The following is a 19,587-nucleotide window of genomic DNA, read 5'->3' as shown; positions in this document are numbered from 1 at the left end:
GTGACTTCTCCTGCCCGATGTTGCTTAGATGTTTCTCTCTTGTAGTTCTGAATGAATGACATTGAGGTATTGAGTGATGGTGACGTAGGTGATGGGTACAGGTTTCCTATTTTTGGCACTAGGGCAGGAGGTGAGGCGGATGTTATTTGCATACATTTTGGCACATGTTGCTAGATGTAAAAGCGGTAATCTACAACGTGCAGAAAGAGCTGGGAATGTGTGTTTTAATGTCGCGGGGAAGCCGGCTAGTAAATATTCATGGGTACTTTCATGGCTTTTAGCGTTTACTACAGTGGAGGAATGGAGATAACCTCAATGCAAGGCTTTCAGAATCTGACTTGTAAAGGTTTATTGTATGGGTACAATGGGCATCATTATTGTTGTGTACATTACGGCACCATCGAGGACTCAGCGTCGGGTGTATCTGGAACAAAGCACAAGATGCTCTTCTTTTGCAGGGTCTGTGTTGCTGTTGGCCCTTAGGTTAGTGTTGACAAGCAGGCCAATAAAAACTGGCTAAATGGCGGCTAGAACCACAAAATCGTCTCCCTTTGGCCTAGTCAAGGTTTGCGAAACAGAGCAACCTGTATTCCCTGCTGCAGAATAGTTCAATTCAAGGTCTGTGCTACACTTAAAGGGACACTAACCTTATAAAGTTTATACATCGTCATTTGCTGTGCAGGTTAGCATCATTTATTGTTCCTCTCTCGTCAGCCAGTCCTGGTAGTCTTCTGCATTGCGTTGGTCATATAAAGGCTACAAGAATGTGGAAACCTTTAATTAGTGCATCTTTAGGGCCTATGATTTAAGTGTCACTTTAGCAACTCAAGTAGATTTTCTTACCTTGTGGTTGTTCAGTAGGATGTACATTTAGGTGATAGATATAATGGCAAAATAATTAGCACAAAACAAGGCTAAATCGCTAGTAAACTGTACTGCATGTCTTTCCTGTAAAACTGTTTTAGACATTGGGTATGTCTATAAACATAATGGGCCTAATTTATCATATATTTCACCAGTTTTCTAGCATGAAAAAGCTGCAAACTGCATATTTGTGACTTTTTCAACACCACGTGTGTACACCTCGTAATTAATTAGGCGCATTCTCTGGCAGCGGACTGGTTTATCATAAAATGGCGTACTATGATAAGTCAGGGCCAATTTATGTACATAGTCATCAACTGAATCAATTTTGCAATTCATTGGACTCTTTAAAGAGGACCTTTCATGGGATTATGTGTTACAAACTGGTATGCTTACCAGATAGGTCGGCCCCTACAGATGCAAGTGCTGTTTTTTTTTTCTAAAATACCCCCCTGTTCCACTGCTGTGTCCCCTGCTGTTTTTCGCACCTGATATGTTAATTTAGACCATAGGTACAGGGAGGAGGAGGTTTTCTCAATGGGCATCTCCTTCTCCCTGGCTGTAGCGGGGCCTAATCGCAGCGGAGAGCGGGAGAAAAAACACCTTCTCCCTAGCTATGACACTCTCCGCTGTGATTGGACCACTGCAGAGCCAGGGAGAAGGAGACGCCCATTGAGAAAACCAAATGTTAACATGGTAAACCAAATTAACATTTCAGGCGCCCAAAACAGCAGGGTACACAGCCGCGGAACGGGGGGGGGGGGGGGGGGGGTATTTTAGAAAAAAATAAAGTTCTTGCATTGTAGGGGCCGTCCTATCTGGTAAGCATACCAGTTTGTAACACACAATCCCATGAAAGGTCCTCTCTAAAAGACTATCAATAAATCTTTGACTCATTTTCTGTATAAACAGAAAACCCTTTTTATGTACCTCTTTGGGGGATTTTAATTAAGAGGAGTGGACCATCTCAGTCTTAGAATATGCCATCAAAGTCAAATAGTTGAAGCCAGTTTTTCTTTACTCCAGCACTCTAAATTGTAAAAGCTGGATTTCCATCCATTCTCTGTAGTGATGAAAGGCGGCTGTCAAACTGAAGTACACTGAAGCGAAAAACAGACACCCAAGTAAAAACAGTATATACATAGTGAGACTGTCAAATTATGTCATTTTGCTTACTACTGACACAAAAATGAGTCACCCTGCAATGTTGTTCCATTTCCAGCTTTTGCATACTGGAGCCAGTTTAGTAGGTGGGAACTTCTGGCTAAGGATAGGTTCGCACTTGTGGCAGGAGTTCCGACAGGCTTTTCCAGTAGAGAACAGCCTGCCGGAGCTCTCTGTGTCAAATATTGCTGGAAAAGAAAAAGTGTTGAAGGTATAAGGCCTCTTTCACACGGGCGTCATGGTTTTGGGCCGGATAAGATGAGGGTGCATCGCGAGTGCAAAACATTTTGATGCGTTTTGCACGCGCGTGAGAAAAATCGTCATGTTTGGTGTCCAAACTCAAACTTCTTCGCAGAAGTTCGGGCTTGGGTTAGGTGCTGTATAGATTGTATTATTTTCCTTTATAACATGGTTATAAGGGAAATTAATAGCATTCTTAATACAGAATGCGTAGTAAAATAGGGCTGGAGGGGTTAAAAAAAATAGAAAAATAATTTAACTCACCTTAATCCACTGGTTCGCGCAGCCCGGCTTCTCTTCTTTCTTCAGGACCTGGGTAAAGGACCTTTGATGACATCACTGCGCTTATCACATGGTCCATCACATGATCCATCACCGCTCATGTGCACAGCCCCATAGAAATGAATGGGTCTGGATTCAGTGCGGGTGCAATGCGTTCACCTCACACATTGCACCCGCGCGGAAATCTCTCCCGTGTGAAAGAGGCCTAAGGGATCATAAAATTCTCCAAACAAGTTAAACAGTTGTCAAGTTTAGACAACCAATTTTTTGATTCAGCATCCGTATCTTTTGACCTAAATGGAGAGTAGTTACAAAGAACCTCACTCTCTCTCTGCATTGTACAATGGTGGCAATGGACCCTTACTGACACATTTTCCAATAGATTACAGATGATCAGAGTGTGCCATAATATGATATGCTTATTGTCAATGGTCGTCGTGATTGTCCAAAGTTGACAACCCCTTTGCCTGACAAGAAAGCATCTTGTACGTCCTTGCTGGGTAGCACTTCAGTAACCAAGGACATATCTCATACGTCTGCTACTAACGGCGCTATCTCAGGCTACATTGCAGCTACAGTTATGAGCCACGTCTTCTTTTAAAACCAAGAATCTAAAGTTTAAGACACATGTAAATGCAGACGGAATGTGGACATATGTGGTATGCATTTTACCGTATTATTCATCTTATGCTATATATGTGTCAGCCACAGATTCCCCCCATACCAGTGTCACCCACAGATTCCCCCCCCCCCCCCCCATAACAGTGTCCCTGTGTAAAATAGTGAATAACCCACAATACAGGGGGTGGGGGGCCGGCATCTGGTGTTGGTCCTCCCACTTTATCAATGAAGCAGGATGAGCAGGCGCGTGACGTAGAGAATGACGTAACGCTGCCGCTGCCCGCCTGGCCTGCCTACAGGAGTTTCAAGTGAGTACCGTACTACATGGATTTCTCTATGCTGCAGAGGATTACTATAGCTTTTTTGTTTTTGTTTTTTTTCCCTCCATGTCTGGATGAGAGGATTACTATAGTTTAAAACAGAGCCCATACCTACACGTTACCTATTGATACTACAGTGAGCGGGGCCCGGTGTAATAGAATACAGTGACTTCACCAGGCCCCATTGCCATTACAACACCAGATGCCGGCCCCCACCCCTCCTCCCTCCCTGTTAATACAACGCCGGCCACGCTGTGCAGCATCGCGGTCGTCGATGTATCAGTGTAAATGGCAGTATTCGCCCACAAGATGCACTGCCACTTTCCCCCACTTTTGGGGAGAAAAAAGTGCGTCTTATAGGGCGAAAAATACAGTATTTGCATAATGACTGATTGATTACACATATTAATCACAAATTCAAATTTTTTATGCAATATTTAGTAATATTTTCTACAAAATGCCGCAAAGGTGGCTTTGCGTGTTTATAATGAAAGGCTATGGACACCTTCAGGACAATTTTTTTAATTTTAATTTTACTCAATTTAATTTTACTCATTTTAAGCTAATACATTATTTTTTCAGTTGGTCTTTATTAAAAAATGTTTGGCCAATTTTGAGATACAAAGATTAACAAAAATCTGTCTGTTTGCAGAGTATCACTTTTCAGTCTCATCAGCTGACGGTTCATGTGAAGCCATACATCTGATCTCCTGACCTCATAATCACTCATTTAAGCCATATTCTTCTCAGTTTGATAAGAGTTTAGCTATAATGAGTGTTTCTGAGGTCAGAGATAAAGCTTTACATGAAGTTGACGGAACTCAGGAGCAACAGTCTGCAAATAGACAGATTTTTTTAAACCTTGTATCTTAAAAACGGCTGAATATTTTTAATTAAAAAAACAACTTAAAAGAGGATTTCAGCCTGTAATCAGTAAAATACAAATAAATGCTGCAAAGGTGTCCATAGCCTTTAAGTTGTATTTGTATACTTGGTATGCTGTGTGCTCTGTAAATTTAAATTTTGGTAACATAACAGCTGTGCAGTGTATACAGTGTCTTGTGGAAATATTCCATCCCCCACCCCAGGTGTTATTTTTCAGTTTTGTTGTATTAAAACAACAAGATGGATTTTTGGAGGGTTTGTACCATTTAATTTACACAACATGCCTACCACTTTCAGAGCACACAATATTTTTTACTGAGGCACAAAAAATAATTAAGAGAAAAATAGCATAAATTTTCACCCCTGAAATTCAGTACTTTGTAGAGCCACCTTTTACTGCAATTACAGATGCAAGTCTGTAGGGGTGTCTCTAATAACTTAGCACATCTGCACACTGTGATTTTTGCCCATTCTTTCAAGTTTAAGGCTACTTTCACACTAGCGCTTGATCGGATCCGTTCTGAACGGATCCGATCATATTAATGCAGACGGAGGCTCCGTTCAGTACGGATCCGTCTGCATTAATAACTTAGAAAAATTTCTAAGTGCAAAAGTAGCCTGAGCGGATCCGTTCAGACTTTCAATGTAAAGTCAATGGGGGACGGATCCGCTTGAAGATTGAGCCATATGGTGTCATCTTCAAGCGGATCCGTTCCCATTGACTTACATTGTAAGTCTGGACGGATCCTCACGCCTCCGCACGGCCAGGCGGACAGCTGAACGCTGCAAGCAGCATTCAGCTGTCCGCCTGGCCGTGCGGAGGCGAGCGGAGCGGAGGCTGAACGCCGCCAGACTGATGCAGTCTGAGCGGATCCGCATCCATTCAGACTGCATCAGGGCTGGACGGAAGCGTTCTGCTCCGCTCGTGAGCTCCTTCAAACGGAGCTCACGAGCGGACAGCAGAACGCACGTGTGAAAGTAGCCTTAGATGGGTTGTGTCGGTCTACACCAGTCTTCGAGTTATGCCACAGATTCTCAATTGGATTGAGGTCTGGCCTTTGACTAGTCCATTCCAAGACATTTTAATGTTTCCACTTAAACCACACCAGTTTAGCTTTATCTAGGGATGAGCAAATCGAATTCGGATGAAACATCCGAAGTCGATTTGCATAAAACTTCGTTCTAATGCTGCACGGAGCAGGAGCTGCGTACAGTATTAGAATGTATTGGTTCTGATGAGCTGAAATTGTTGCTTTGCGAAGACTCTCAAGAGACTTGGAACCGAACCCGAGTTCGGGAAATGGATTTTTACAGTACAAATTAATTTATGAAGTTATTGTGCGAAGTCTCACGAGACTTTGCGAAGCAGTAACGTCGGCTCATCGGAGGTAATACATTCTAATACTGAACTAAGTTTTATGCGAATCGACTTCGGATGTTTCATTCGCTCATCCCTAGCTTTAGCATTATGTTTAGGGTTGTCGTCCTGCTGGAAGGTGAACCTCCGTCCCAGTCTCAATTCACTGGCAGACCGAAACAGGTTTTCCACAAGATTTGCACCTTATTTACTGCAGTCCATATTTCGTTTAGTCCTGACCAGTTTTCTACTCCCTGCCTATGAAAAAGCCTCCCAACATCATGATGGTGCCACCACCATGCTTTAGTGTGAGAATGCTGTTCATGGGGTGATGGAAAGTGTTGGATTCGTGCCATTCATAGCATTTCCCATGATGGCCAAAAAGTTCACCAGACCCCAAAATCTTCTTCCATGTGATTGAGGAGTCTGCCACATAGTGTTTGGTGAACTCCAAATGTGTATTCTTATCTTTGTCTTTAAGCAGTCGCTTTTTTCCTTCCCGCTCTTCCATGGATCCCCTTCAGAGTTATTGTTGGTGTCTTTGATAAATCTTTGATTATTGACCCTCTTGCCTGGTCTATAAGTTTGGGAGGATAGCCTCCTCGTGTCAGGTCTGTCATGAAGTTGTTCCATATTCTTTCCCTTTTGTAATAATAGATATAATCGTGATTTGTGGGAATTTCTGTTCAGGATATTTTTACATAACACTTTATTACAGTTCTGCTTCTGACCTGGAGATTGTCTTGGTCTTGATGCTATTTGCCTTTCTTAACGGTTGTACACTCGCATGATGTGACAGGTCATATGACGCTTTGCTCACAGGGGCTCCTTATTCAACTAATCATGTGCCTTCTGAAGTTAGTTGGTTGTACCAGACCCTTCATAGGAAAGGGGTGAAAATATATGCACTCTTTTCACAACTTTTCAGTATTTATTTTTTAAAGGGAATGTTTCATCACATACCTCTGAATAAAACAACTTGAGAGATTTGCACTTGTTAGCTGAATCTAATGCTGTTGGTCCCATCCCGATATGTACCCACAGTGTGGAGAAATCAATTTTATAATAAAATGCAAATTAGCCCCTTGGTGCAATGAGGGCTCTATTGTTCTACCTTGTTGCACCCAGAGGCTCCATTCATTCTGTTCCAGGCTGTGCCCCCATCTCTTTGACTGGCAAAGCCAGGCTGTGAAAACGTGTTTACACCTGGACCTGAAGTCAGTGTGTTAAGTGCATGCGCAGTACATGGCTGAATATTGCCAGGCAGATGGAATTCCATGAGGGTGCAACAAGGTGCGCACATCTCCCATGTCAGCTGGTTCTTTTTAGAGGTATGTGGTGACAGCGTCCATGTAAACAAGTTATATTTTTTTTTTTGGACTACTTTGTCTGGATATGGTTCTCGACAGCCTATCAAGGAAACTGCAATCCTTAGGTTGTCTGTTTTCCAGAAATATATAGGTTTTGTGGTGTGCTTATTTTTCAGGGTGTATAATCCCTGTATTTTATAAGTTGTTACTTTTTAAAATTTCCAGGCTCAAACCATTTTTTTTTTCTTTTGTTCTTTTCATTTCTGGTGGTTTTATGAAGCTATGTGCATGTAAATGTAGTGGCATGTATGAACTCTGCACACTTTTTTAAGAGGTGTGGTAAGTATAACTTTTACTCACTAATCTCAACTTTTATGCATTTTTTAGGCTTCTTTCACAATAGCGTTAGGCCTGTCCGGCAGGCTGTTCCCCTGCCGGATCCCTACTAACGCTTGCACACGTGTGCTGCCGGTGCAAGCATTAGTACGGATTCGGCAGGCTGTTCTCCTGCCGGAACAACCTGCAGGACAGGCCTAACGCTAGTATGAAGGAAGCCTTAAACCAAACTTTGCTGCTAAAATTGCACAAAGGCGTCTGTGTGGATAACGTGCTGAGTGGCATTATGACTATACGCCAGGTGTCTACTTTCCAAAAAATACATAGGTTTATTATTTTTTATTTTAAAAAAAGTCTTGGCTAACAAAGGTGAAACGTGTCCCCTGGCAGTGAGAGGATGAAAGTTTTTAACTATTTTTGGGTGTACATTGTATGATGTTCTTGTATGCTAGCCAATCCCATCCAGAGCCATAAGAAAGAAAAAAATATCATGACTGGGAAGTAGTGTCAGAATTATAATGCTGCATGTTCCATTTTTATACATTTGCTTGCATTGTGAACTCATTCATCCTACTACCACTGATAAACCTCCCCACTCACTTTAGAACGGGCTGCTTATAGTTGATTCATTTGGAATAAATTTATAGTATAGGCTTGACATGATTTTCTCTCATATTTTACTTCTGGCAGTCGTTTGTGCAGTTTACTTGTTCTTTGGGTGGAAGTCCATTCATACTGTTCTTTGGTTCATTACAAATTAGTAAATAAGGGATATGTAAGAATAGGTTCTTCCTTTTTAATGCATTACTTGCTAAGCTTTGGGTATCATAGATTCCATATTTACACACTTTTATACACCATTTTCTCTGATTTGCACCACCTTATTGTTTTTCTGCTTTAGGCCTCTTTCACACAGGCGTCCCGGATTTGCTCCGGGTGCGTCGCGTGTGCATTGCGGGAAACCCGTGCGAGTGCTTACGCAATTTCAGTCAGTTTTGACTGCGATTGCGTTGTTCAGTTTTTATCGTGCGGGTGCAATGCGTTTTGCACCCGCGTGATAAAATACTGAGTGTGGTACCCAGACCCGAACCCGGATTTCTTCACTGAAGTTCAGGTTTGGGTTAGGTGTTCTGTAGATTTTATTATTTTCCCTTATAACATGGTTATAAGGGAAAATAATAGCATTCTGAATACCGAATGCTTACTAAAATGTGGCTTTAGGGCTTAAAAAAATAAATAAAAATGAACTCACCTCATCCACTTGATCGCGCAGCTGGCATCGTCTTCTTTCTTCTTCTTTCAGGACCTGCAAAAGGACCTTTGATGACGTTGTGGTAAGGGCCGTGACATCAGCGCAGGTCCTGCTGAATGAAGATAGAAGATCAGCAGGACCTACGCTTACGTCACCGCGCTTACCACATGATGAGCGCGATTACGTCATCAAAGGTCCTTTTGCAGGTCCTGAAAGAAGAAGCAAGAAGATGATGCCGGCTGCGCGATCAATTGGATGAGGTGAGTTAATTATATATATTTTTTTAACCCCTCAAGGCACATTTTAGTAAGCATTCTGTATTAAGAATGCTTTTATTTTCCCTTATAACCATGTTATAAGGGAAAATAATACAGTGATTCGACTTTAATGGGGTTGCTCATCCCTATCATCTCCTAGCAACCATGCGTGAAAATCAAACCACATCCGCACTTGCTTGCGGATGCTTGCGATTTTCACGCAGATCCATTAATTTCTATAGGGCCTTTGTTGCGTGAATAACGCAGAATATAAGACATGCTGCGATTTTTACGCAACGCACAAGTTATGCGTGAAAATCACCGCTCATTTACACAGCCCCATTGAAGTGAATTGGTCCGGAATCAGTGCGGGTGTGTTGAATTCTCGCCCGTGTGAAAGGGGCCTTATATCCCCTTTTTGGTGAACTGCACATACACTGGGGCATATTTGATATACGTTGTGGACTGCCAGGAACTGCATCTGCAGCAGATATGTATCTGTTGTAGCTCAACATTACTTTTCTGAGTGGAAAAGCAGTAGTATTTTTTCTGTAAATCATTTTACTTTATGTCTAAAGCCGTATTTACATTTTTGTCCCTTTTAAGTGTTAGGTTAAAGGATTTGGGTCTTGGGCTACTTTAAAACTAGAATTTACATCTTCCGCTATTGAGATCCAGCAGAGGATCTCAATACTGGAGAGAAACGCTTCCGTTTTGTCCCCATTCATTGACAAAACTGAACAGAACTGAATGCTCCAAAATGCATTCTGTTCCGTTTGGTTGCATTCCTATAATGGAGAGCAAATTGTAGCAAGCTGTGGTTTTCTTTCCATCTGGGGATGCGTAGTAAAACAGCATGACCCACAATTCAAGTCAATGTTTTCTTAGATAAAATAGAAAACGGATCTGTCCCCCATTGACTTTTAATAGTGTTCACGATGGATCTGTCATTGCTATGCTGAAGATAATACAACCGGGAGACGGTTCAAAATTGATGCAAACGGTTGTATTATCAGTAGGGCTACTTTCTCACTAGAGTTTTTGCTGAATCCGCCAGGGTTTAGGAAAAACGCTTCCTTTACTGATATTACAACCATCTGCATCCGTTATGAACTGATCCTGTTGTATTATCTTTAACATTACCAAGACGGATCCACGTCATTAACTCCATTGAAAGTTAATGGGGACGGATCAATTTTCTATTGTGTCAGATAGTGTCAGAGTTAAATGGACTTGCATTGTGGTCATGATGGATCCATCTTGCTCCGCATCCCATGACGGATAGAAAGCCACAGTTTGCTGTCGTTTGCTCTCCGGTCTGGGAACGCAACCAAACGGTACAGAATGCGTTTTGGAGCATTCCATTCTGTTCAGTTACGTTTTGTCCCCATTGACAATGAATGGGGACAAAACTAAAGTGTTTTTCTCCGGTATTGAGACCCTATGATGGATCTCAATACCGGAAAATAGAAACGCTAGTGTGAAAGTAGCCTAAGGGAAGCATTTTTGCTGATCCCTGTCAGATCAGGCAAAAACACCTTGGTGAAAGTAGCCTTAAATATCATGGTCAACCATTTTATTATGCAGCTACACCAGAAAACTGGCACAATTGCATTGATAAATATTACCACTGACATTACCACTTAGAGTATTTAGGTATAAGAAGTCACAAAATCTGACCCTGCTTCATGTATTACTCGCTTCCAGTCACAAAAAGCAGGGGACACATGCAGGGGACACATGCAGTGAAGTTATACAACTGGATCAGACGAGACAGGATACGTTTGTAATAGTAACCATGGGTCCTGAACACACAGTATGGTAGGATTTTCTTTCATTGAGATTACTTGCTGGATGAGTTGCTTAATTTTTCTTTTATTTAGATGCATTTAAGCAGTAAAACGTGGCTGCAAGGTATACCTAGCCTATAATGTCTTCCATTCTACAAGATGTACAGGGAGGCAATGTCAAATTGTCATTTTGTGGATCCATGTGATAACGTTTTCCCCTTTTTATATGTTCACAAAGCAAAAAATTTTACTGGTAGGTAAAAATTTATGGAAAAATAACATTTGAAGTGGTTGTTCACTCCTTTACCATTGACGGTCTATCATCTAGGTAGGCCATCAATATCTTATCGACAGGGAACCAACACTTAAAAGGGACAAAAATGTGGGTACAGCTTTAGACATAAAGTACAACTATTTACAGAATAATACTACCACAAGTAATGTTGAGCTATGACAGGTAAGACCCCCTCATAAATACACTGATGAGCAAAAGGGTAACAATGTTTAGAACTTTTGACTTTCAGGCTCCATATCTCACCGTCCACTACAGCTTTAAACGTGACACTCCCATCATTTTATAGACAATCATCTTGGCTATCTCATACATAAATTGGACTTGCAGCTATTTATCATATAATTAGTTATGCAGATTCTTGTCATGTAACTGCATTGTTACTGTTTTGCTCCTAAAATTCTAAATGTTCGTTTATTTATTCTAATAATGTTATTATTTTGTAAATCCATCTTTGCCTTTCAACACTGCCTTAAACCTTCTGGGCTTGTTTTCAATCAGATTTGAAGAAAATAAGTTCCCAGGTCTCTACTACACGTTCCCAATGTATGCACCAACATCGGGAACGTGTAGAAGAGACCTGGGAACAGTATTTCGGTCTAATCTGGTCCAGCATCTTTACTTCATTGTCATTGAACCATCTCTCTGCCAATCTCGATGTATGCAGGAAAACTATGTTGTCCTTTTCATACCCATAGTACTCAGTAACTCTTCTTGTAGGATACTCATGTATGGGCTCGTTACTGAGCCCAACATCGATCCTGGTAAAGTATCCAATGCCTTTGGCTGTGAAACAACCCCATATCATCAGGCTTCCTCCACCGACCTTCACAGTTCCTTCAATTTCGATCCATTAGCCCCCTTTTCCCTTGTTTCTTTCAGACCCATTTGCACCCATCAGAGCCCAGTCTATTGACTTTTATCTCATTGTTTCAAATCACCCGTTACCAATCTTGGAATGAATGGAGGGACTTTATTTTGTATTTTTCCAACTGTCATGGCACTCACATGATGCAGTTTGGCAATTTACTTGGCCGAGATACTGCTATTGCTGAGTGGAATGATGCGGTTTCTCTTTTTTGGGAAATCTTCTTCATGGCTGCTCCTAGATTTGAACCAGTGACCTTTCGCTTGGGAATCAACCTAATAACACACTGAGCTATTAGGAAATGTGAGAACAGGTTGTAATTTCTAGTCTACAAGAAGAAAAAGATTGTTCCAACACCAGGAGCGAAACAGTAACAATGCAGTTATATGAAAAGAATCTGCATAACTAATCATATGCTAAATAGTTACAATTCCAATTTATGTATAAGATAACCAAGATGATTTCCTATAAAATGATGGTAGTGTCACGTTTAAAGCTGTAGTGGACGGTGAGATATGGAGCCTGAGTTCTTGGCAGTCCACAAATTAAAGCAAATCTGCCCCAGTGTATGTGCTGTTCAAAAAAGTATGGATGTAGTGCAGACGAAACAATAAGGACTCAAACCCTTTAATCTAGAGGGTTCTGCTGAAAGGGAACCTAGTCCCGGATATAGTGAACCATGTATGGTACTTGTTACATACCTAAGTGAATGCACTAAACTGACCTCTAATCAAAGCCTGGAGGGCAAACATTTACTCTGGTCGTGTCATGAGGACTCATATGACGCACATGGCCCCCAGCTAAAGTCAGTAAATCTGAAGTTAATAATATACACATTATGTACAGTAAAAAAAGTGAGAAAAGATCATACTGGATTTAAAAGAAAAAGTCTGTTTAATGGGATGGTTAAGAAACCTCATTTCAAACGCCATATGAGTACATTTTTAGTTGGGGGGGAGTCCCTATTCAGGACCCTCATCTAATAGAGCAGAGAACAGCTAGAGAGAGCATCCCTCACTCTGGAGGATCTGGAACATTGTGTACAAACCTCCAAAGCAGCAGGGGAATCGAACACTTGCTGCGGTCTCCTCCAACATCTGATCACAGATCTCAGCAGCGGGACCCCCCTGTGATCAGCCTATCATTTTGCAAAACTTCTCGCAGAAAACGGAAATTTGCTTTAATAATGTTCTGTAGAAAGTGAATCTTTACATTTATTGCAATTATTAGTTAGAATGAAAAGCATAACTATTAATGGTTATCCTCTTTTTGAGGATTAACCAAAGGTTCTCAATGGGATTGAGATCTGGGGAGGTTCCTGGCCATGGACCACAATTTCAATGTTTTGTTCACCGAGCCACGTAGTTATCAATTTTGCCTGGTGACATGGTGCTCCATCAAACTGGAATAAGTAATGTTCATCACCTAATTGCTCCTGAATCAGATATGTTGCACCTGAGGATGATATGATGCCATTCTTTATTAGTGGCAGCGTTCTTAGAGAAAATTGGGAGTGAGCCCTCTCCCTTGGATGAGAAGGAACCCCACATGAATGGTCTCAGGATGCTTTACTGTGGGCAGTCTGCCCTTGTTTTTATTTATTTTAATGAATTTGCTGACCTCGTTGACATTAGGTGATCCAAAATCCTTCGCCTCACTGTACGTGCAGATGCACTCACGCCTGTCTGCTGCCATTCTTGAGCAAGCTCTGCACCTGTGGTGACTCAACCCATTAGCTGAATCTTTTGTAGGATACGGTCTTGGCATTTGCTGGACTTTCTTGGGCATACCAAAGCCTTCTTTACGGAAACATAACCTCTCTCCTTGAACTTCTTGATGATCCAATAAATAGTTGTTTTAGGTGCAATCTCACAAGCAGCAGTGTCTTTGCCTGTGAAGCCCTTTTGATGCAAAGTAATGATGGCTGCATGCTTTTCTTTGGAGGTAACTGCAGAAAGAGGTGGTGTCTGTAAGGTATTGACGGACCACTCATGGTTAACAGAAGAAGACAATTATATCAAGAAGCACCCTCCCCTCTTTATAGCAACCAGCGTTCTCTTCTAATTCAATCAGCATGCCAGAGTGTTGTAAGCTGCCTAGCCCTGTCCTGAGGTAATGAGAAGATCACTGAAATGATGTTAGCATGTCATTTTGTGCAGTGATTTTTTGCGATTAAGTACATTTTTATGACAAGGAATGATTTTGCAGTTACAGTAATTGTAATTCATCTAAAGCAGTGTTTTGGTGTCCGCCTCCAAAACTGATCCGTTTTGGACCGCTTATGAGAGCCCTGAACGGATCACAAACGGAAACCAAAACGCCAGTGTGAAAGTAGCCTAAGTCCTCTTCATAACGATCTAGAGGTCATGCAAATCACCACCATAAAATCCAAAGCTATAAACTTTGTGAAAACCAAAATTTGTGTCAGTCTTAAATGTTTGTGCAATCACTGTACAGATATGTAATAGGATATCCATAAGCTTCTGTGGCCAGTGGCGTGCTGCCAATATAGGCAGACCACGCCGTTGCTATGGGGCCCGCAGCACAGGGGGGCCCGGAGCGCATGAAAGGCTCCGCCCCCTACTCTGCACAAGACAGTGACACTACAGTGTATTCATAGTTTCAGGCGGCGTTCTTGAACTTCTCCCTCAACCCCACCCATTGTTCGGGCTGAAGCTCCCTCCCAGGCAAGGATCCTGCTGCTGCTGATTGGCCAGTGTATCAGGCAGCAGGAGCAGCGCAGCCAGGCACACATAGAGACTAGGGTGGCCACTGGCTTCACGGACCTCGCCGGCCACGCCCCCAGAACTTACAAACCACGCCCACCTCAGCGAAGCCACGCCCCCATCGCATGTCGGGAAAAGGGTGGAGGAGAGGTAAGAACTTGTGGAGGGGGTCATGGGTGTCCTGGAGGGACAGTAGTAGTTATTATCGGTAACCCCTTTAAGCAGTACCCTATTCACAGTATTTATTAACCCTTTTCAGCAGTCCCCTGAGGGCTTAATAAATACTGTGAATGGGGAACTGCTGAAAGGGGTTAATAAATACTGTGAAAGTGTGAAGGGCCTTCACATAAACCCTTTTCAGCAGTCCCTCATTCACAGTATTTAACCCCTTTAAGTCCCCTCTTCACACTTATTTATTTTCCCCTTTCAGCTGTTCCCAGGACCCACACAGTAAGTATTATTAAAGGGAGTCTTTCACCTAATCTGAGCGTTTTAGACCGCTCAGATCAGGTTTTAGACTCTTTAACCCTCATTACGATCATACCTGTCTCTTATGTGTCCCTCGCCCAGATAATGAAAATAACACTTTTTAAACTTATGCAAATTACCTTCTGAAGGTGCCCAGGGGCGGCGTTACTGGGCGATGTGCCCAGAAAAACACACCTCCAGCCGGCGGACGTCACGAGCGGCATCAGAGGACGGCGGGCTGGGAACTGGCCCGCACCTGCGCACTGCTCTGCCCATTATGGGCAGATGAACAGCTTTTCATATTGCGCATGCGCCGGCCAACTAAAGACAGCCGGCCGGCGCATGCGCAATATGAAAGGATGTTCCTCTGCCCATAATGGGCAGAGCAGTGCGCAGGTGCGGGCCAGTTCCCAGCCCGCTGTCCTCTGGTGCCGCTCGTGACGTCCGCCGGCTGGAGGTGTGTTTTTCTGGGCACATCGCCCAGTAACGCCGCCCCTGGGCACCTTCAGAAGGTAATTTGCATAAGTGTAAAAAGTGTTATTTTCATTATCTGGGCGAGGGACACATAAGAGACAGGTATGATCGTAATGAGGGTTAAAGAGTCTAAAACCTGATCTGAGCGGTCTAAAACGCTCAGATTAGGTGAAAGACTCCCTTTAACCCCTTTCAAAATTACCAGCGCCTGCCCTTTTCCCCCTGTGAGCAATCCCCGACAGCCCACAGCACAGACCAGTGAGTACCTCAGCGCAGCTGCGCTCCTCAGAGTCTGTTCCTCCACTTCCTGCGTGGCCGCGCCTGCACAAACCAGAATTGACTGGCGCGATGCAGGCGCTGCCAGACGTGCGACTGATGTTGGTGCGCTCTACGCCGTGATGCGAGTGATCCTTAAAGTGCCCCGTACTCGTCGAGTCTAGAGTCGCTGATGACCACAAAAAAGGAGGACTTCTGGCAGTCCGTCCTGGCCTTGTGCCGGACGGAGGACCAGGAGTCTAAAAACCGGACGTCTGGTCACCCTAATAGAGCAGTGCACTCGGCGTGGCAGAGTTATCCTCTGCGCTCATGTGCTGCCCGCCATCTGCCGCCCGCCCTCAAGACAGTCAGTGAAGTGTGCCACAGTAAGAGGACAGCAGCAGACTTAATATAAAGCTCATATATGGTATTGGTTGGATATGGGTATTCTTGATAGGGGGAGGGCAGCAGCAAGCAGTGGGGTTTGGGGGGAAAGGGGCCTGTAGGATCATAGAGGACTCAGGAGGACAGTGTGCTTTCCTCCTACTCCCCCCCCCCCCCCTCACTCCCCGGGGAGAAGAGGGTGGAAGCACACTGTCCTCCTGAGTCCTCTATGATCCTACAGGGCCCCCCAGCATATCAGTCACCTTGCAGGGGTGGGGGGAGAATATGATTGGTGGCTATGTACACACTTAGCATCAGCAGCAATGAGTTAAAGGGGTTATCCAACCCCTATAATGCCCCCCAAAATGCTCGGGGCCAGGCACCTTACTTACCTCATTCCCCAGCACCCGCATTGCTCCTGATGCCCACACAGCCGCCACTGCCTCCCTCCCGTCACGCAGATTAATACATCCTGCGACATAGGGGGGAGCAGCCAATAACAGGCCACAATGGGAACGAGCCTCCCTAGCATCGCGGGTGACGCTAGGGAGGCTCATTTCTGATGCAGCCTGCTATTGTCTACACCCCCCCCATTGGGCATAAGTATTAACTGTATGTGGTGCCTGGGCAATTTGGGGGGCATAATAGGGATTAGATAGCCCCTTTAACCCTTAGGATACCAGAGGTTTTTTCATTTTTGCATTTTATTTTTCCTTCCCTATCTTCCTTGAGCCATAACTTTTTTTTGTGGGAAAACCCCACAATTTTTCCACCTTTTTAGGGGTTTTGTTCCTACAGCTTTACCTTTGTGGCAAAACGATACCACATATGTATAGGTTTTTTATGTCTAAATAGTGTAAAAATACATTAACACTTTGATTTAAAAAAAAAATATTTACTTTTTTACATCACCATATTCTGACCCCCTATAACTTTTTTATAGTTATATGATCTACTGAGTTGTGTGGGGGCTCATTTTTTGTGGGATGAACTGTAGTTTTTATTGATACCCTTTTGGAGTGTGTGTGACTTTTTAAATCACATTTTATTACATTTTTTGGGGTGAGAGAAGTGATGAAAAAATGGTGCTGGTAACAAAGCTGTGTCAGGCTTTACCGCAGTGGGCACAGGCAGGAGGAGTGATATATATGCTCGCATACATATGGCGCCCTGTGCCCACTCTGCTAAAGCCTGACATCGCCCATTTATGCCCGACTTTACCAAAGCAGACAGGCAGGAGCAGTGATGTGTGCTGTGCATGGCTGAGATCCTTACTCCCATACAGAGAGAGTATGGATTATAAAGCGCTATAAGCACCTGAATTCAGCACCTATTTCTTAAAGGTTTCTAACGGTTTCAGTAGAACATGTATACATTTTCTTATTGGCAAATGGGGGTGTGGCGGGGGGGAAAGCCAGGGGGTGGGATGGGCCAGGGGTGGGTAGTGGGCGGGGTTGGGGGCCCAATTCAGACTCTTGCTATGGGGCCCAGTGATGTCTGTGTACGCCCCTGTGTGGGGCTTTACTGTACATCCAGATTTCATACTAAATACAACAGAAAAAATGCCATGTTCCATCAGATGTCCTATTGAGAAGATATTTTCCTCTACACGTAGAGCAATATCTCCAAAATATACATCGAAAAAGAGCATTATATAGAGGCGTATGGTGTATCTCTACACAGCCTATTACATGGAGATTCAGGTACCTCTGACATGGACTGGATGCTTCCCTGTACCGTGATGGATAGCCTGGTAATTCAGGTTGTCCTACTGATGTCACCTCTATTGTGTTTTTTTTTTTTTAGATAACGCAACCTGATGCACGAATGGAGTCCTATAATCTGTCATAGTCTAGCACTAGTTAAACTCAATCCTGTTCTTCTTACTGACGATGAGGATCACTACACATAGACCTTCTGGTAATGAGTCCAGTATGTTGTTTCTCATAGGATCAGAGAACAGATTTGCAGTTGGTGATGCCAGTAATATAACAGCACCTGGGTATATATAATGGAGAACATGTCAGGAAGCATTGTCTAATTGCCATATAGCCTGCATACTTATTACTGCGTCACCACTGTGACTAATTACTGGAGCCGTACATACTGAGGACTTCTTTCTATTAACAAAACTATATAAATCGCCTTCCATAGACTCCATTAGCGTTCCTTCTCATTCCTTTATACCATAACCACTTAATGCTGGGTTTAATGAGTCGCTCGCTGACATCCTTTGCTCTGCTGTTCATTAATAGGCTTCAGAAGATGGGATCCATTACCATTTTCTGCTATTTTTGTAATAAGGTTTTCTTTAACTGCAGTTGGAATAGAGGGGAATATATGAAATATGGCTATATGATGATGTGTTTATGGATAGACTTAGGTGTATATACTTTGTACTCAACCAAGCTTGGGTCCCAAACCAAAATTTGGGGACCCAAGCCCAGGTTATCCTCTTCCCTCCACCCGATAAGTAGTGTGGACATGATCAGTGATCCACCAGTGATCCAAAGTCCTCACAATTTTAACAGATAAGGAATGGGGGGTTGGAAATGGTCAAGGGAAGGAAAGGAGAACTAAGTCTGGGTTTAGTGGTGTGAACATTGTCCCATTTTATATTGTCTTATTGTGTCGCAAGGAGGACATCTGTAGATCTGTATTTTCCTTTGAAGTGATATAACAAAAGTGACATATTTTTATCAGTTCGATAAGAATTCAGCTATAATGAGATCAGGAGTTCAAAGACAAGAACTACACATGAGCCATCAGTTGACGAGATTCAAAGAAAGAGGCTTGTGACAGCTCACAAACCTTTTTGTTTCAGAAATAGCTGAACATTTAGGGAAAAAAAGACCAATTGAAAAAAAAAATTTGGGCCTAAAATTAGTAAAAATGCAATCATAAAGAGAAATTGCCCCCAAAGGTGTCCGTAGCCTTTAAATCTAAGTCTAAGGGCTCATGCACACGACCGTTGTTGTTTTGCGGTCCGTTTTTCACGGATCCGTTGTTCCATATCTGAGTTTTTTTTTTCTATGATTTAAGTCCTCTTCCATTGCGTTATTGCACAAAACATCTCCGTATGGTTTCTGTATTTAATCAGTTTTTTGCGGACAGGAAACGGAAACAGTAATTTATTAATCACCAAACACATGAGCAATATGGGCTGGGCATAGCATTTCTACAGTATGGATCCACAAAATACGGATGAAATACGGATGACATACAGATGTGTTCCGTGTGCGTTCCGTATTTTTTGCTGACCCATTGACTTGAATGGGGCCTCGGACCGTGATTTGCAGACAATAATAGGAGATGCACTACTTTTTTGCACAACAGCCATGCGGACAAACGGAAACGGAATGCACACGGAGTAACTTCCGTATTTTCTACAGCCCCATTGAAGTGTATGGTTCCGCATACAGTCCGCAAAAAAAATGGAACG

General features: G+C 43.0%; 1 protein-coding gene across 4 annotated transcripts in view; it reads left to right on the top strand.

The window, feature by feature from the left end:
- Nucleotides 1-19,587, top strand: part of DOCK10 (dedicator of cytokinesis 10) — a 362,682-nt gene that overhangs the window by 77,930 nt on the left and 265,165 nt on the right. The gene's annotated exons all lie outside the window — the stretch shown is intronic.

Source organism: Bufo gargarizans, chromosome 4, assembly GCF_014858855.1.
Source record: "Bufo gargarizans isolate SCDJY-AF-19 chromosome 4, ASM1485885v1, whole genome shotgun sequence".
In the NCBI taxonomy this organism is placed as follows: Eukaryota; Metazoa; Chordata; class Amphibia; order Anura; family Bufonidae; genus Bufo; species Bufo gargarizans.
Note: the sequence above shows the minus strand (reverse complement) of the source record. Positions and strands in the feature narration are given on the sequence as shown.